Source organism: Notolepis coatsorum (assembly GCF_963971535.1).
Source record: "Notolepis coatsorum genome assembly, chromosome: 14".
Classification (NCBI taxonomy): Eukaryota; Metazoa; Chordata; class Actinopteri; order Aulopiformes; family Paralepididae; genus Notolepis; species Notolepis coatsorum.
In genome coordinates this window covers 32688035-32707407 of record NC_140178.1, presented here as the reverse complement: position 1 = coordinate 32707407, position 19373 = coordinate 32688035, and the positions used below count along the sequence as shown (strand labels likewise).

Sequence of the window (19373 nt, the reverse complement as noted above, 5' to 3'; positions counted from 1 at the left end):
GGGGTTGGAGGTTACTGGGGCGTGTCTGTGTATTGGTACACCGTTGGTATGCTCTCCGGGGACTTTTGTGTCCTTGTGATTCCTAAGGCCTAAGATGCTTTTAACAGGATAAATACCTAAACCAGCTATAGGCTGTGTCTGTGTGTGTGTGTCTGCGTGTATCAGTGTTGGTTCTTATGTGATGAGAGAGGGGGAGAGGGAGAGAGAGAGAAAGAGTGAGAGAGAGAGAGAGAGAGAGAGAGAGAGAGAGAGAGAGAGAGAGAGAGAGAGAGAGAGAGAGAGAAGAGGTGGGGGGGGGGTTAGAGTTCTCACTGCCGATGTTCAGTTGACTCTGTGTTAAGCCAAGAGAGATTAGGCAGCTCAGCCCAGCGCTGGGGCTCAGTGGGGTGAAGGGAGGGGGGGGGGGGGGGAGAGGGACTACCCACCGCTGGGTTCAATACCAGGGCAAGGGAGGTAGCCAAGACCAGGAAGGGTGCGGAGGGCTGAGGCCAGCCAACCTGGTGGTCACAGTGGGATGATAGCAGAGCATGAAGATGTCTGGTCAGTGGGGGTCCGAGATGGATGAGTGGAGCAAGAGGCGGTGTGGCAGCGATCCACAGGCACTGGTTAGTATGCAAGTACATGTTGTATACATGCAGCGTTTTATATCTAGCCCAGCTCTACTGGGAGAGGCCCTTCAATCATCTGTCAGGCGCCAGTTAGAACCACGTCCCTCCCAGCGCTCGCTGTCTAACCTACATTTAAATTCTGCGTTCCGTTGCGTTGGAATAAAATTATTACACAACGTCGTTGTGGTTTCAAGGGCCTTGCGATGCTTCGTAAAGAAATCTGAGTCGGACCATGTCCACCCGTAATGTTTTTACATAATGTTTTTACATGGTGTTTTTACATAGTGTTTTTCACCCAGGCTTTCGTAATTGGCACCGTGATTGATGACTAGCCCCTCAGCCAAAGCCGCTGCGAGGGCTTTGATTGTGGAGCACTTAGTGACGAGGCCAGACAGATCCGTTTTACAAACAGTGGCTGTCAACAAGGGAGAAGCGCCGCCAAGCCACTGCCTATATGAAATATTTGCTCCAATAAAACATTCACAAGCGAGCTCAGACTGGGTTTCTACTGGGCTGGATAAACAGTGCCTGTAATGAGAGGGAGGGGGGGGGTAACATTATGCCTTGTCCCCTGTAGGCCTACTTTAACACCGCCTGCCGTCGGCTCTGAGGCAGAGCTGTTTGGTTATGGCCTCATGTGGAGAGAAGCTACCCCCCCCCCCCCCTCCTTCCTTAAGGGTAGACTCAATGAAAAACGTGGAGGCTTTGATGTGCAGATCTACGGGTCTTTGTTACTATATATAGCCCAGGCTGTGACTGTGTTTTCTTTCCCTTACTATCTCTCCTCAGTTCACAGTCAGACGAAGCAAATGAAGCGACCCATATACTTGGCCTAATGCTACCCCCCGCCGGGGGGACTACTTTATGGGGAGTAGCTCCTGCTGAGGCCTCCGAGGACAGGACAGGACACACACACATGCATGCACACACATGCACACACACATGCACACACACTCACACACACACACACACACACACACACACACACACACACACACACACACACACACACACACACACACACACACACACACACACACACACACACACACACAGACACACACACACACACACACAAACACATAGGCAAATCCTTGTCAAAACACATTATTCTCATCTCAGACCATTATCGCTGATATCACACCATTACAGCTCAGCAGACTAGTTTACGTGAGAGCCCACTGTCAGTGTCAGTAAAAACACAGAATCACCGCGTCCTTTTCATGTCATACCACCATACGACCATACCACCATTTCCAGCCCCGAGCGGCACTGCCGCACTCCCCACTAACCAGATCCACCGCGGTCGGGTCTCCAACTGATGTCGTTTTGAGTGGGCGAACATGAGACGGGCCAGCCAGTGGCCATTTATCTTAATGAGAGCCGTTAACTCAGGGCCAAGGTTTGGCTGGCGGCGTCCCTGTGAAGACCACAGACCTCGTCCTCCTCGTCCTCCACCTCAGCGCTGACTACATTTTCAGGAATACATTTCACCCTCGTTGAAACCTTAATTAGTTCTGAAGGAGATTAAATTATATGTAATTATTATGATAATGTTTTCATTTATTCAAGATAACGGACAGACTTTAGTGAACACGGTTTCTGTCGGGAGAGAGAGAGAGCGCGCACGCACACACACGCACATACGCACACACACACACACACACGCACACACACACACACACACAGAGAGTAAAAGTTATCAAGGCGTGAAATCAGGAATCCTTACGGCAACAAAATGTAATCTTTTTCATACAGAGGAGACAATAGAAGGAGCACCTCTCCTTCTCTCTCTCCTCCACTTTAATTAAAAGAGCTGACTGAATCACTGCCTCTCTCGCTCCCTGCGTTGACTCTCTCTCTCTCGCGCTCTCTCTCTCTCTCTCTCTTTCTCTCTCTCTCTCTCTCTCTCTCCTCTCTCTCTCTCTCTCTCTCTCTCTCTCTCTCTCTCTCTCTCTCTCTCTCTCTCTCTCTCTCTCTCTCTCTCTCTCTCTCTCTCTCTCTCTCTCTCTCTCTGTGGAGGGGCAGCACTATCTCTATGCAGAATCTAGTTATTTCCCTCGTGCTGAACTTGTCTTGAGTCCTGCTCTAAATCTTTGTCGAACGATTTCTTTTCTTTTTTTTACTCTCTTGTCTTTTCTCTCTCCTGTCTGACTCTCTCCTGTCCCTCTTTTGTCTGTCTGTCCCTCTCTGTCTCTCTCCCTCTCTCTCCCTCTCTCCTGTCTGGCTCTCTCCTCTCCCTCTTTTGTCTGTCTGTCCATCTCTGTCTCTCTCCCTCTCTCCTGTCTGGCTCTCTCCTCTCCCTCTTTTGTCCATCTCCCTCTCTCTCCCTCTCTCTCCCACGCTCTTGTCTGGCTCTCTCCTCTCCCTCTCTTTTTAATGGAGATGACATAACTCAAGGAGATATGGAGATTAGATGCGGAGAGTAAACACCTACATTAACATATGATCTTGTCTGGGGTGGAGGAGGAGGGGGGCGGTAGCCTGCACAAATGAGGACTCAGATGGACCGGGAGGGAATAGGTGTGAGACAGCATTGTACAAATACAAATAAATAAATAAACAAACAAAGACTTTAGAAAGGTCTTGAGTGTAACCTGTAATATCACCAGAACGACCATGTGGCTACACTTTACATTCAGATGATCTTTGCAATCTCTGTAGTCTGAACGGAGTTAATATACAGCAGTGTTACATAATTGATGGGTTTGTTATTACACTGTAAGATGTTGAGGCATTTTTGCAATCATAAATGTAAATACTCTTTATAGTAACCTCTGGATTATTTTCTTTTATACAATGAGCCACCATGTACATAAATAAATAAATAACAGTGGATATTAGTCAGTGTATCGGCGTATACATTTCCTCCATTAAATCATAGAACTGCATTTTAATACTGTGTATGTATCGTCACTGCGAAACACCGCCTTGTTTGTGAAAGAGCCGCTTGCGTGGGTGTGGAGGGACAGGCGGGTAATCGGGGATGAGTTGGTGAAAGAGAGAAGTAGGCTGGTGAGGAAGGTGACATTTTGAGGTAACAATGTGCATGTGGTCGGTTTTCACCACCGAAGCGGTCAGTGAACGCTGCGGTTGAGCATTCCAAACGCCTCTTTTTCAGCATACTGTACTTTTAGTCTTGCATATTATTATATATTCTTTTTGTATATGTTACAGTAGTCAGGCTACAGATAGGATCTGTATGCTTTCTTTCACAACAGCATTAGGGATGATCCACAGCTCTGGTGTCACAACTCTCGCCTCTTCACCCCCCCTCCCTCTCCTCTCCCTCTCCCTCTCCCTCTCCCCTCCCTCCTCCTGTGTGTGTGTGTGTGTCTGTGTGTCTTCTAGCCCGAGGGCAGGTAGGGCATCTCGTTGTGGTAGTTATAGTCCGGGCAGACCTTCTGGACCAAGCGGTAGTCCGTGCTGTAGAAGGAGATGTAGATGCAGATGACCTTGAAGGGCTTGGAGCAGATCCAGGACACGTGGCTCTGCGTCTGCTCCTGGAAGCAGGTCTTGGATGGGTCGTAGTTGCACAGCGAGGTGCGCTTGCTGCGGTCCACCTTCTCATAGTCCACGCGGCAGTTGAAGATCTTGGAGTCCTTGGGGTAGACCACGCTCTGGCGCTCCAGGTCGAACTCCACCGCCTTGACCGGTGGCCCCCAGGCTGACGGAGATGTTGCCCTGCCCCGTGGAGTTGTGCCGGAAGTAGACGCTGAAGGTCCCGTTGCCGTGGTCCACGATCTTGCCGGTGATCAGCAGGTTGAGGCGCACCGTCTTGATGTTGGAGTAGAAGTCTCCCCAGCCGAACATCTTCTTGAACTTGCCGGTCTTGACGATGGGCCGGCGTTTGACCCGGGAGCTGGAGGTCTCGGGCTTGAGCAGGTCACTGCCGAGCGTCTCCCAGAACTCCTGCTTGGAGAACTCCTGCTTGGAGAACGGCAGCGGGGAGCGGTAGGGCAGCTCCAGGGAGGTGGAGTTGGCAGCTCGGCTCTTGCCGTGAAGCATCCAGCGGCTCAGGGGGGAGAGGGGAGCCTGCCCACTCAGGAGGCCCGACGTCTTCGAGGGGTCGTCCGAGGAGCCCCTGGGGCTTGAGGGGTCGTCTTCTTGACCCAGCACCAACTAGGGGCAGATGGGGAGAGAGAGAGAGAGAGAGAGAGAGAGAGAGAGAGAGAGAGAGAGAGAGAGAGAGAGAGAGAGAGAGAGAGAGAGAGGAGAGAGAGAGAGAGAGAGAGAGAGAGAGTGGGGTGGGGGGGAATGAAAGAAATTAAAATAAAGAAGTATAGGTGTTTTTAGCCAGGGAGAAAGAAACATGGATAGAAAATGAAAGATTTAATCGATACTTAATTTACCACTCCTACCTCTAGTCGTAGGAGCCGTGACATTCCATCAATGTTTGCAGTATACAGTATATATAGATTAATGTCGTTCTGAAATGTTGCAGGTGTATTGCTATTATTACATTCCTTGGTTCACTGGGGCTGAGAAATAAATAATTTCTTTAATATTTGGTTTTCCGAGAGACTACGCAATTCCCCAAGCTCAGTAGAAATACAATAGGCTTAGATCCATTCCTCCGGCTACTTAAGAGGCCTGGGGGAATCAAATAAGAGATTTAAACTTAAGAAGAATAATTCACATAGGAGTGGTCTGTTATTCCTATGGTCTAGGACAAAAGGGGCGCCGGAAGTTCGAGCATGAAAGGCCTAATATTTCCTATTCCTGGAAGTTTTCTTTTTCCTGACTGTTATTTGAGTTCTAGTGTAGTAGAGCCCAGATTAATCGGGTCTGTTTCATAAACAACTAGACCTATAACCTCTTTCTGGACAGAACAGGCTCCATATTAGACCAGCTTTAAAAAAATTAAATAAAAAATGTGCTCCAATTTCAGACCTTGGTGTTTTCAGCACCATGGACAGTGACACTTCATATTGAAGGTCTTTGGACAAAGTGAAAGGGTGTTTCTTATTTTAAGGAGTGAGCTGTGATTATGGATGAACACACCATAATTTGTTAACTAATGTAATAGGCTATAGACCAATGCATGCGAGTAAAGGGAGCCAACGTGTTGTGGTTTCAAAAAAGAGTTAGGAAATAAGATGAGCTATTTATTTTTGCTTGTTTTTCCCAAGATAAAGTTCCTTGTTAAATACGTTACCGGAATGTTTTTTTTCTTTACCGTCTTCTTTATGAGGGAGGACCAGTGCTGCTGAAATTTTAACTTAATTTCTAAGTGAAATAACTCTTTCTTTATTAGACGCTTATCCCCATTGTGCACATGCAGGCAACCAGCCAGTCAGCAACATGCGTTACGAAAGTATGAATTGGTACTTGTTGTTTATATAAAAGTCAAATAAATTGGTTAATTCATGATATTGCAAATGACACACACACACACACACACACACACACACACACACACACACACACACACACACACACACACACACACACACACACACACACACACACACACACACACACACACACACACACACACACACACACACACACACACACACACACACACACACACACACACACACACACACACACACACACACTCTCTCTTTCTGGCCCTGCACTTTTCAAATGAATCTGGCGCCCTTGCTTGGACACCTCAATCAATATTTGTGAACACAAACAATTCTCCTCCAAAGCTAGAAGCCAGAGACCCAATGTTCTGTGATGTCATTAAAAAACACTTTCTGGGACTGTTTCATTGGTAATGAATGGGTGGGGGGGGGGCTGATTCATGGAAAAGTGAAAATCAATCCGGTAACCGCATATTTCTCCGGGACATTTAACCCTTTCCCTGCCACACTACCAAATGGTTAACCCTGTGGTAGTGAAATGGTTAACCTTCTGTAGTGTGGTAGTAAAAGGGTTAAATGTCTAAATGTCCTACTAGAGCTACTAATATACGTGAATAGAGTGTATGCTCTGTGTATGCTCAAACTCCTGCTTGGAAGGTGGAGTAACTAACTATTTTAACTAGGGATGCTCGATATTGGCTTTTTTACCGATACCGATATTCCGATATTGTCCAACTCCAATTTCCGATACCGATACCGATATCAACCGATACCGATATATGCAGGGTTTCCCCCCCAAAAAACGGAATAATTTCAGGTAACTAATAATTTCACTGGATGCATTCAAAAGGCTTTCTAAATGTAAGCATTATCTGTGCAAAATATGATCATTAAAAAAGTAAAAATAAACATTTTAAACCAACATGCATACTTTTTACAATAAATAAAATAAGAATTGGTTCTTACTTGCTTGCCTGGGTAAATAAAGGTTAAATAAATGTTAAAAAAAAAAAAAAAAAAAAAAAAATGTTATTGTTTTTTTTGTTTTTTTTACCGATACCGATATTTTCCGATATCACATTTTACTGCCGATATCGGCCGATAATATCGGTCGGCCGATAATATCGGACATCCCTAATTTTAACTAAGTACTGCACTTAAGTAAAATCTTGAGGTATGTGTATTTTATTTGAGTATTTCCATTTTAGGGAACTTTGTACTTTTACTCAACTACATTTCAAAGGAAGTGTTGTAATCTTTACTCCACTACAGTGCACGTGAGCGGCGCGGCGCGTGAGCGGCGCGGGGAGCGGAGCGGGCGGTTTTTACGTGAGCGAGGAGTGGGTTTTAAAATGGGTCGGCGCGACGTCCGGAGCGAGAGTTCTCCTCCGCTCCAATCCACTCCGGGCCGCTCACAGTGGTTTAACACTGATGTAATATACATGTAGTACAATGCCAAAGCAACAGATGGCGATGTACAAACATGAAGGCCATTTTCAACCAATGAGAAGGGTGAACCGTCACTCACATCCTGTTAGAAAAAGTGTATTGTTGTTAATGGCAGCGACCATAGCATTGTGGCTAGGCTAGCTATCATCGCTTAATAGAGCTAGTGAATGGATAAACAATGTTATTTAACATTGCAGAATGGGTACAATTACAATACGGCTCAATACAAACAATTGTTAAGGTGCCCAGGGGGTGTAGACTGTTGTAGTTTGAGCTAATTTACACCATGCTCCAAAAAAAATTTAAAAAATCTGCAGAGCGATGTGGAGCGGGGAGCGGGGAACGCTCAATTCAAGGTGAGCGGTGAGCGACTTGGGGGCGGTGTCAACATGAGCGATTAGCGGAGCGGAACAAGCCGTCTAGAGCGAAGAGCGGATTTCACGCCCGCGCCGATCCGCTCACGTGGCCTGCTCCACTACATTTATCTCAACCCATCAGTTACTAGCAGTGTTGGGCAAGTTACTTTTAAAAAGTAACTAGTTACAGTTACTAGTTACTTCTTCCAAAAAGTAACTAAATTACTTACTCAGTTACAAATTATAAAAGTCACTAGTTACTTCAGAAAGTAACTATTGCGTTACTTTCAAGTAAATTTTTTACATAAACAACATACACAAATCTAAACTATTTTAATGTTGCTGTGGGACAAAGTGAGACTAGCCTCCAATCAAATGCCATGTAGATATTATAATTACTATGTTTATATAGTGGATCATACAAATACAAACACAATAGATGTTTTGGAACTTTTGATATGTATTGCCCCTCAACAGGCCACAACTGGGCAACATTAAATTATGCTTGTTAAGCACTATACCAAAAATAAATAACAAATATATACTGATTGAATGAACATTTTATTAACAGATTGCAGAATGGGTACAGTACAGTACAGCTCAAAACACACAATTGGGGGGGGGGGGGGATGCAGACCAGAGAAAGACTTTCATCTTGTTTACATCAGGGTCCCCCATTTTCAATTCATGACATTTATGACATACACAACATACAGATATAAGAATCTAATCTAATCATCTAAACTAATCTAATCATGACATTTAAGACATGCATGACATACAGATATATATATATATCTCTGAGTCTGAGCACCTGAAGACTGTGCTATTAAACCAGGAAGTGCAGCACTGTTGATAAGGCTGTAGCCTCCGCGTGATTACGAAACCTAGCCGCATTTCTCGGAGACGCTCTCTGATTGGCCGACGCCTGTTTCTACACTGGTTAAGCTTAGGCACTCTTCGAAGTTGGTTAAGGTTAGAGTTTGTCTTAGAGTGTCACGGCAAGTTCTTTCGACGGTTAAGCTTAGGCACTCTTTTGAAGTTGGTTAAGGTTAGAGTTTGTCTTAGAGCATGGCGATAGAACGCCAGGTAGTTTTCAGGCTGTTTGACGTGGAAATGAGCAAAGACACAGCTCGTCACGGATTGGGCAAACGCGTCAGTGGCCAATCAGAGAGCATCAGTCTCAGTGGCAATCAGAGAGCGTCTCCGAGAAATGCGGCTAGGTTTCGTAATCACGCGTAGCCTCCACTACTGTATAGTGCCCTGCGCTGCAACAACTAACAGAAGAGTGAACAAAAAACACTCATGGACCCGCGGTCTGTCGTTGACTGAGTCGCTTGTGTTGTTCGTTGGATTCGTTTTGGATTATTTGGGCTCGCCAAACAAACTATCAACACGTACACGGACCCGCGGGCTGTCGTTGACTGAGTCGTTTGTGTTGTCGTGTGTGTCAGGAATCAGATGCTTTCAAACACCCGCCCACCTCTACCTCTGATTGGCTTACCATGACATTTTACTCAACCTCAGCCAATCGCGCACTGCCTACTAACCAAGGAAAAAAAGTATTGCTTCTCGGCGCAGAGATCTGTCTGATGAAAAAAACAGATTCAATCATAGTAACGCGCCGCATTTTTTGGCAGTAACGGTAACGGCGTTATTAAGATTGGAAGAGTAATTACTCGTTACTGAAAAAACTAACGCTGTTAGTAACGCCGTTATTTATAACGTCGTTATTCCCATCACTGGTTACTAGTTACTTTGAAGATAAAGATTTTGCATACAAAACATGGCATAGATTGATGAGGATGATGAGAATTTGAGGCCTTCCAACTTCAAGAGGACATAATCAGAGGCTAAATAATTGGAGCTCGTAACACTTTAACATGACCTGTAATGGACCCAACAGTGTTGGGAAAGTTCACTTTCTACATGAACTAGTTCAGTTCACAGTTCACAAATTTTTAAATGAACTAGTTCAGTTCATAGTTCGTAATTCAAAATTTTGAACTAAAGTTCATGGTTTCAAAAATGAACTAATTTATAGTTTATAGTTCTTTTTTCAATACGTTGCTGCAAGCTATTATTTGTGAAATTTTATTATTGCCACAACCCATATAGAACCACAGACAGCAATCAGAATAGGCTACTGGCATTTCCATAACGCTTTGCTGCCGTCCATTCAGTCCACACTAGTAGCAGCTGCAGCTTTCATCTCTACAGTATATTTTCAAAAACATGAGGAAAAACTTAGCTTGAATTGTCTTTATTATGAAAACAAAAGCAGGACCTTTGCTTATTCTCAATGTGCCGTTTAAGGTTTGCTGTCGACGTCGTCGATGTACGGACTTGCTTCTTCAAACCGGGTGGACAAAGTTTACAGACAAACGTTAGATTTTTTCCGTCTGAGTCAGTACTGACTTTAACGTTAAACTCTTTTAAATGCTCATACGCCGAAGCCGTAGAGGTAGAGTCTGACTCTGACCGAGTGCTGCTAAAGCTGCTCTCGGTTTCGTCCATGATACTAATGCTTGCCGATTCCGCGGTTCCACGTTGTTTGTTGTGAGGAGTCTGATGACGTATAGTGCGACAGCCAGGGGTGACAGGCGCATTGCCAGATTGGGTGGTTTTCCGCATTATTTTGAAGCCTGTTTACGGTGTGTTTTATCTGGGTTTTCGGCTGAAAGGCATATGAAATCTGGCACACCTTTGAACGCCGTTATAATACAGTGCTGAGAATGAACGCACTTTTGAACGCCATTATACAGCGCTGAGAATGAACGCATTCTCAATTACGTTCATTTAGCGGAAATACAGTATGTTCAGTTCACGTTCGCCCAAAATATGAACGGATTCATGAACGATCGTTCATTGAACGCGTTCAGGTATACATCACTGGGACCCAAGCACTGGAATACACACCCATCATAACTTTAGATACTTAAAGGAACACGGCAACATTATGGGACATGCGCTTACCGAGTCAGAGAGGTGTTTTTGGCAAACAGTCAGCTAGGGTAACAGCTAGGCTAGCTGGTCCGTATCTGCTTCCATTCATTTGTGCTAAGCTAGGCTTGCAGTCAGATAGCTTTCTACTGAACGGACAATGAAGAAATTGGTATCTATCTTCTTGTTTGACTTTGGAGAAGACGGTAAGCGCATTTTGCATAATGTTGGCATGTACATTCAATATGAAGTACTATTTATTTTGAATGGAGGACTTTTACCAGACTACTATTTTATCTGGATTTCTTTTACTATTTTTACTTAAGTGAAGAAACTGTATACTTCTTCCACCACTGTCAGTAAGAATCTCCCCAGAGTCCCTCCACATATTCAATGTCAATGGGGCATCCTCTGAAAGTCACTTCACATCAGTGCGGTAGTAAAGTCAAGTATTCACAAGTCCAAGTCAAGTTCAAGTCCAAGTCCAAGTCACCTAATCACCAGTCTCAATTCGTCTTCTCTCTGGTGAAGCAGTGGAGCAAGTAATAAAAGAAAATGAAAAAGTAAAAACATTTCACAGCTCCTACCGGCACCGAGTTTCACTTTTCTAATTACCACATGAACAGCCAATTAAAACACAACGTAAAATATTCTAAGAGCTATTTTTCCATTTGCAAAAAGAAAACATATCTCAAAAAGAGAGTTATGACTACAATTTCAGATCTGGGACATTCTGTACTGCCAGAAATACCAGGTCCAATTTTGAATCACAGAAACGTTTAGTCTGAGTCACGTTGTCAAGGTTTGTGTGGCTTGAGTTGGATAAAAATGTTGACCCCCCCCCCTCCCCCCACCCACCCAACCCCCTCCAATGTACAGTTTCTTCCCCTTCGAATGTATATATATATATTTTTATGATCTCTTTTTCTTAAACAGTACTGTATATTTGTATGTCTTGTATGTCATAAATGTCTTGATGAAACAGTACTGTATATTTGTATGTCATGTATGTCATAAATGTCTTGATGAATTGAAAATGGAGGACCCTGATGTAAACAAGACAAAAGTATATTGTGCCTACACTACAGTATATTGACCCAGAATCCATGCTACCTTTAGGGATGAATGATTGGGAGAGGATTCTGGTGGATCGATCATACTGGGCTGTGAGTTTGTTTATTTGCCATGCCCTCACCTCTGACTTCTGTGGGTCATGTTCGCTCAAAAGATCTGTGCTTTGTTTCATAGTGGCACTTCACATTGTCGCTTTTTTAAATTGCCACGGTTTCAGTACATACAGTATGAGGCAGACTGATTTGGCACTCGCTGCAGGAAGAATAAAAGCACATTTGTCTGTCCATTCATTTAATGCTTGATTTTCTACTACTAAGGGGGCTTTCACACTAGCCATTCGGGGTCGAATCATAGCGCGATCGCACCAAAATAGGGTGTGATCATCCCTGATGTGAACGCCCCCCCCCCCCCCGTCACCGGGGACGCTGATTCGCTCCAAACCTGGCCCGCTGGAATAGTCTCGGGTGCGAACCAGCGTCCCCGACTACGGAGCGGGGGGCGTGGTGTGCAAGCTTGTACCAAAACACGGAAGAGGCTTGCTGTATCAACTTGATGACACACACACAACGTTAGGGTGACCATATTTTGATTTCCAAAAAAAAGGACATGCTGGCCCCAGCCTCGAGATACTTAATGATACTTTGCACAATCGAAGCGGGCATGGCCACCTTCATTTCACAATTTCTTGTGTACTGTACTGTATGTGATGAATAAACCTCTTGAATCTTGAATCTCTACTCAAAGTTTACTCAAAGATGCCTTTATTGTTTTAACATATGCTTGGAAACATGCACCCAGAAAAGCGGCAATTTTTTTGTAATACTTGAACTTGAGGACTTTGCAAAGCTTATCTTTATACATTATGCTTATAGCACATGCATAAGCCTGGTCTCTTTTGAAAGATAACATTCTGAAGTTACTAATGCAAAAAAGGAAAATCACTTTTAGTGCTAATGAAATAGAGTAGCATATAGGTCTGAACTTGAGTTGAACATGAACTTGTGTAGTCACATTTTTCTGCAGTGGTTGCAATATCCCAAATTTAACCACATAACATGCGCCCAGAAAAGTGGATTTTTTTTTTACTTGAACTTGAGGACTGCATACTTTTTTTGCAAAGCTTATCTTTATACGTTATGCTTATAGCACATGCATAAGCCTTGTCTCTTTTGAAAGATAACATTCTGAAGTTTCGTACACAATAAAGAAAAATCACTTTTTGTGCTAATGAGTAACATAGGGCTGAACATGAGTTGAACTTGTGTACTCACGTTTTTGTGTAGTATAGTTGCAATATTCCAAAATAATATATATATTTTTTGTATAAGCTGGAAAACACCGCAAATCCATAGCCTGAAGGGACATGGGCCAGAAGGGACATTAACGTGTGTTGTCGGGCCTTACAAATACATTTGATTTTGATTTTATTATCAATAAGGTAGGATATCTGGAACACACAAACACACTATTTTTTTAATCACATGCCATGAAACTCTGGGACCTGGCTGAATTTAAGACTGCACAAATCATGTTTAAAGCACAAAACAATTCACTCCTGGGTAACATCCAAAAATTCTGTTATAGAGAGGGGGGTTACAATTTAGAGGAGAGTCTAACTTCAAGAAACAGGCTGTTAATTCAACAATGTATGTATATTTCAGTTTGTGGAGTGAATATGAGTTGCATAAGATAATAGAGTGTGAAGGTATACTGAATACTGTATGTCATGTATGTCATATGTTATGATGAATTGAAAATGGGGGACCCTGATGTAAACAAGACGAAAGTCTTTCTCTGGTCTGCATCCCCTTAACAATTGTGTGTATTGAGCCGTACTGTATTGTACCCATTCTGCAATCTGTTAATAAAGTTTTCAATTAATCAATCAATCAAGGGGGTAGGAATACATACGTTTACACTTCATTCTATACTCCTGCTTGTTTGTTTTTTAATCAGTTTATTACTTGTTTTTTATTATTATTTATTTTCAATTTATGTTCGAAATAAATAAATGTATTCATTCAAGATATTGTGTGAGCAAAAGTATAGTTAATTTACTCCCTTGAGTCTGGCCCCGTGCGGATCTCGCAGCTGTGCCCGCACAGTGCAATACTCCAATTCAGCCATTGGCAATTCAGCCATTGGGTGGGTGGCGCTGCTGAACGGCTCTGCAGCTGCATGCTTCTCCGGGAGTCCGGGGTGATAATCTGGCGCGCCATGTAAAAAGTTGCACGCCTGACATATAGGCATGTAACTCGAGAACTGAGGCACGGATTTTGGCGATTCAGATGGCATTCGAACGGCAACGAATAGCGCTTTAATTCGGTAATTTATATGTCCGGCGAAAAATGCAGTCCCGAGCCTTCAGATGCTCGCAAAGGGCCGTGAAACTGAAACTGAAATTGAAAAACTGTTGCCATTGCTATGTCTATACATTAGTTTCTTGTTTGAATGCATATATTTCTATAGACCAGTGACATGCAATATAATTGACGCAAGCAATGGGCTAACGTTAGCTGCTAAGTTATCCCATAAATAGGCTAAGCTAACTAGCGTTAGCCGCTAACCCTGGAAACACTCAAAGCGGACTCCATGACACAAGTTCCATTCGTGAGAAAAAGGGAGTGGGTTATATTGACGACGCTTGACAACAGAGGCTCAAAGATAACTTCATATTTATTGGTTATTCGTTTCTTTATATCGGGCATCCAGTTTCCATCACCGTGTGTTCAACTGCTCGTGTTGACGTTTGAGAGTGATATATATAGAGGGGGGGAGTTCGCACTGGAGTTCGCACAGCGAGGACGGAGCGAAGCACCCGTTCCTAATGAGAAAGCCCCCTTATTCCACTGTCTCTTTTTTTTTTAGTGCCATTCTGTAGTCTCTTTTTCTTGCTCCTGCTGTTGTTTCTCTTGCTTTACCTCTCCAACTTTAATTTATCTTGCTTCATCTTTCCAATGCTGCATGTGTCTCAGTTCAGGGGCTGCATACTTCAAAGTCTGCATTTGAAGGCCAAATGCACCACGGCGGTGCGACCAAGGCTGTCCTATTTCCATGGCTCCTTCAAATGTGGCCAAGAAATGTGGCCTTCTTTTCCCGAATTTGCAGGATCCATTGGGAGAGCCAAGTATTCCAGAATGCATTTCATACCGACCGGCAGCGAGGGCGGACGGCTGACAGCTGTTGTAATGTATGATCTAGGACCATGTGACGTGACGGCCACACCACTTGCCGCACATCAGCACTAATGTCGGTAACCACTACACTCCCTCACTACACTTTTCTTTTCATTTTGTCCTTGTGCATTGTTAACATCCATAATACCCATACACAAACCAAATAATGACACCACACATTATTGTTGTTTCATATACCATACTTCCATCTTTATTTGCGTTATGACATATTACAAGATCCTAAGTTAGTGCACACTTAGTTTACATTGTTTATCATAATTGTTCATTTATCATTAGTTTGTATTTGTTCCTCATGCTGTTTCTTTGTCTTACATGTTTGTTCGGTGCTCTACTCTTCCTGGTGGCAACTGGCAAAGGGCCAGTAATTGGAAGAGGCTGGATTTAAATACCAGGAGAGGCTTGCTGGGGAGATACCAACTCCCTGAGAAGAGGAGGGGGGGATTTAATTAGAGAATGATGTTCTACTATGATTTATGTATGTTTTAGCTTGACTTGAGTTATTGTAACTTTACATAAATACATAGTATTACAACTCAACTGTTAATTGTAAATGATACGTGATTAAGGTTAATGTAATTGATTATTGATTATTGATTTGTCTTTCTCATGTGTCTGTATTGGTTTGTTCAACCGGTATAAATATCCCCCTCTTGTCTCAGGCTGCGGTTACACCTTTCGTATCATTTCGTATTGTTTTCTTATACGTATCGCCGCGTATCGCTGCGACGTCATGCGCCTCGAGTCACACTTTCGTTTTTTTTCTCGTTTTTGTCAGCCGAGCACACTGATGTAGTACACTGCCAAAGCAGTAGGTGGCAGTAGGTGGCAAACATGAAGGTAATTTCAACCAATCAGAACGAATGTGCCAATACACTTCCTGGTGGAAGCTCCAGCAAAGAAAATGTCAATAAGGCAGGCGCCTATGCCGCGCCACCATCTTGTCACCATTTACTCAATGCAGCAATAATTTTTCAGCAAAGCCTAATAAAAGTGCAATAAACAAAACGGATACATTCACTGTGTGTTCTGCCTGTCATTTGTTGATGAAACAAAACTAACATCAACACAAGTGACCACCAAGAGCGGATAGTTTAGTCTAAAAAACGATCGGTAGCATTGTTAGCTGCATGCTAACGTCAATGGAGTATGCCATTATAACAATATAGCATTGTGGCTAGAAGCTAACGTTAGCTCACGCTACTTAGCCAGCATCAAAACTGATGATATCGCGAGCTATCAGTAGTTAGATAACATTAGAGACAACGCTGTGTGTATTAAACAAAGGTGAATAGATGACTGGGCCATTTTGTTTAATGCTTGTTAAGTTGAAAGAGGAACTCTGAGCTAACAGGGTCTGAATCCTGATAGCTCACGTTAGCCAGCTGCTCATGCAATCGGTAATGCTAGCAGAATGAATGGATGTAAACTTTATTTAACATATTGCATATGGGTACAATACAATACGGCTCAATACAAACAATTGTTAAGGGAATGCAGACTGTTGTAGCTTGGACTGGGGTCCTTATAACAATAACTTGACAACACATGGTAGCTGAAGCTATTTGGGACACGGAGCTCTGCCTCTGTCCCAAACACACACACTGTTGTCACCGGAAGGGCACGCAGATGGTATCTACTGCGCATGGGCGTTTTCGCAACAACTGCTCCGTGCTGACTACACGCTGTTGTCGAAGCGTTTTTTTTGCGTATCTCCAAACGCAAACACAATTTTGCGTTTCAGCCGTATCCACAAAAAAACGCCAAAAAACGCATTTCTGTGTAGATAGGACATCAAACGTCGTCAAAAACGTATAAAAAAATGCCAGGAATACACTAGTCTAACCATAGCCTCAGTCTGGAGGTCAGTTTTGTTTGGTTCAGTTGATATTTGTGTTTTTTGCGTATTTTGAGTTTGTTCTGTTTTTAAGTTGACCCGAGTTCTGCTGGGCCCAAGAACAGCTTTGTATAGTTTTGATAATGGTTATTTCTTATTGTTGCACTTTTTTGTGGTTTTTTGTTCCCTGTATTTATATTTTGGGGAAAATATAATATCCTTTTGAGGCTGGTACTTTATCGCGTTAATTTAGATTAATTAACTACAGAAAGAATTAAACGTAAAAAAGAATTACGCATGCGGGCCGTCACACACGCACGTCGCGGCACTTCACAAAAGGCCTTTGTGAAATACACATTTTCCGTGGGATTTTTATAAACTTTGGTCTTGTGTACTATATAAGACTTCAGGCTATGGAACCGTTATGTTTTCCAGCTCCTATACTTCTCAGCTGGAACTTAAAAACAGGCATCTGGCAACCACTAAACAGACATGTGAGTACACAAAACGTTTACTTCAGTGTGTTCAAACCTCTGTTACTCTATTTCATTAGCACTCAAAGTGATTTTTCTTTATTGTGTAAGAATGTTACCTTTCAAAGGAGACCAGACGCATGCATGTGCTATAAGTATAAAGTATAATAAATAGCTAATTATTACTTTTTCCTGGTTTGTTCATACAGAATACTGAAAGAATAAATGTCCTTTGCGCTGTGTAGTAGCTAATACAGGATGTTGCTGCTTAAACGTATGTATAATGTATATTCATTGATTCACTCGTATACCAAAATCCATTTGAATTGAAAAATTTTGCTTTTCGCATTAATATTGATATGCGATTAATTTCGATTAATTAACTATAAAGTCTCAAATTAATTCAATTAAAAAAAATTATCGAGTCCCACCCGTAGTTTTAATATTTGTTCAGAAAGTAACCATTTAGATTCCCAATATGTGGTCAGTTTATCCAAATGACACCGGTTTTTAAATGTTCTCCTATGTGTTCTAAGACGGAGCAGCTGGCCGGGGTGAGACGCAACTTATCCCAAGATTCATTGCGTGCCGGTGATGTTTGGATTTCTTCCAAAATGGTGTCGTCCAACTCTAACAGTGCCCAACGGTTTCCTTGGAAGGATGCAGCCCCTGAGTTGCGACGCAGCTCACATTTAGTTTCTCTCTCTTTCTCCCTCCAACTGTCTATTCCTCTTCACTGTAAACCATCACTTTGATTGACTGAGTTGCCTGAAGTGAATGCATGGGATTGTGCTGGGGCCTCAACTCCAGTGCAGTTGAAGCTGGATAGGCTGTCTGTTAAAAATAAAACCGTGGCCTTCTAATTAGTGAAGCCTGCTTTATTACTGTTACGTCTGGTACTCTAGCGAGTGCCAGCACTTTAACTAGTGTTCTAACTATTGCGACAGTGTCGTGTTATTCTGTTGAGTTTCACGTTACGGCATATGGCCGTACGTGACGTAGACGTTGATGTTCTGACTTACGTTACAATGCATGTGTCTTGAGTTCAGTAAACACCGACATGCTGAAACTACGTGTTGTCTGATTCTTCCAACATAACATTGGCGACGAGAGATGGCTGAATTTTCTATCCCACCCCCTCCACCCTTCCTACCTCTGCCCGGTGAGCTTTCTGGGCATGACGGCGTACTACCTCCGCTTCCTGCCACACTACTCCGAAACTGCACCGCTGCGGAAGCTGTTGAGGCAGGACGAGCCCTGGCTCTGGACGCCTGCCTGCTCGAATGCTGTGCGCCTCCTCAAGTCCCAGCTCACCTCATCACCAGTCCTGGCGTTTTTCGACCTAGACAGCACCACCCTCGTCACGTGTGATGCCTCCGCCGCAGCCGTCAGCGCGGTACTGTCACAGCTGCACGGGGGTGTGGAGAGGCCGGTCGCTTTCGCTTCACGGGCCCTTAGCCCCAGAGAACAGAGGTACTCAGTGGGGGAGCGAGAGGCCCTGGTCTGCATCTGGGCATGTGAGCGCTGGCATATGTACCTCTATGGCCGCTCATTCACGCTTAAGACGGACCACCTGGCTCTCACTACCCTCCTCGCCACGTCAGGCACTGGCCACAAACCGCTCCGCCTCCACCGCTGGGCTGACCGCCTGCAGCAGTACAACTTCGGTTTGCCGTTTACGCCGGGCCGGGACAACGTACCCATCCCTAGCTATGGTTCATAAACGGAGTTAGGCTTTTTTCGCTCTGTTTTGTAAGTGATCAAATTCTATTTGTGTGTCCAGAGTCACATCACCAACCTATCTGCAGGGGTTGCTGTGGTAACAATGTCAGCTGCCGGTAACAGTATCGTAACCTATTACGATTATTAGCCAATGCTATGTAACATTACTAATGTAGTTTTTGTGAGAACATACCAAATAATTATATAGAAGACCAGAACAAATGACAACTATAACGAGTTGTACTAACAGCTTAGTAGAAGCTGTTTCCAGCTGAATTAAACAAACGTCATCACCAGGGCTTGACATCAACTTTTTGGCTCACCAGCCACTGTGGCTATTTTCCAAAGTCACTAGCCACCAGTGATGGGAATAAAGGCGTTACTAACGGCGTTACTTTTTTC

General features: G+C 43.6%; 1 pseudogene across 1 annotated transcript; it reads right to left on the bottom strand.

Annotated features, from left to right (window-relative positions):
* Window positions 1–3929: 3929 nt before the first annotated feature.
* Window positions 3930–18428, bottom strand: LOC311240493 (neurexophilin-1-like; annotated as a pseudogene). The gene is made up of 3 exons: window positions 18403–18428; window positions 15357–15363; window positions 3930–4730 (listed from the first exon to the last, which is right to left on the bottom strand). The product of its transcript is annotated as a neurexophilin-1-like (transcript).
* Between the last annotated feature and the right edge of the window lie 945 nt (window positions 18429–19373).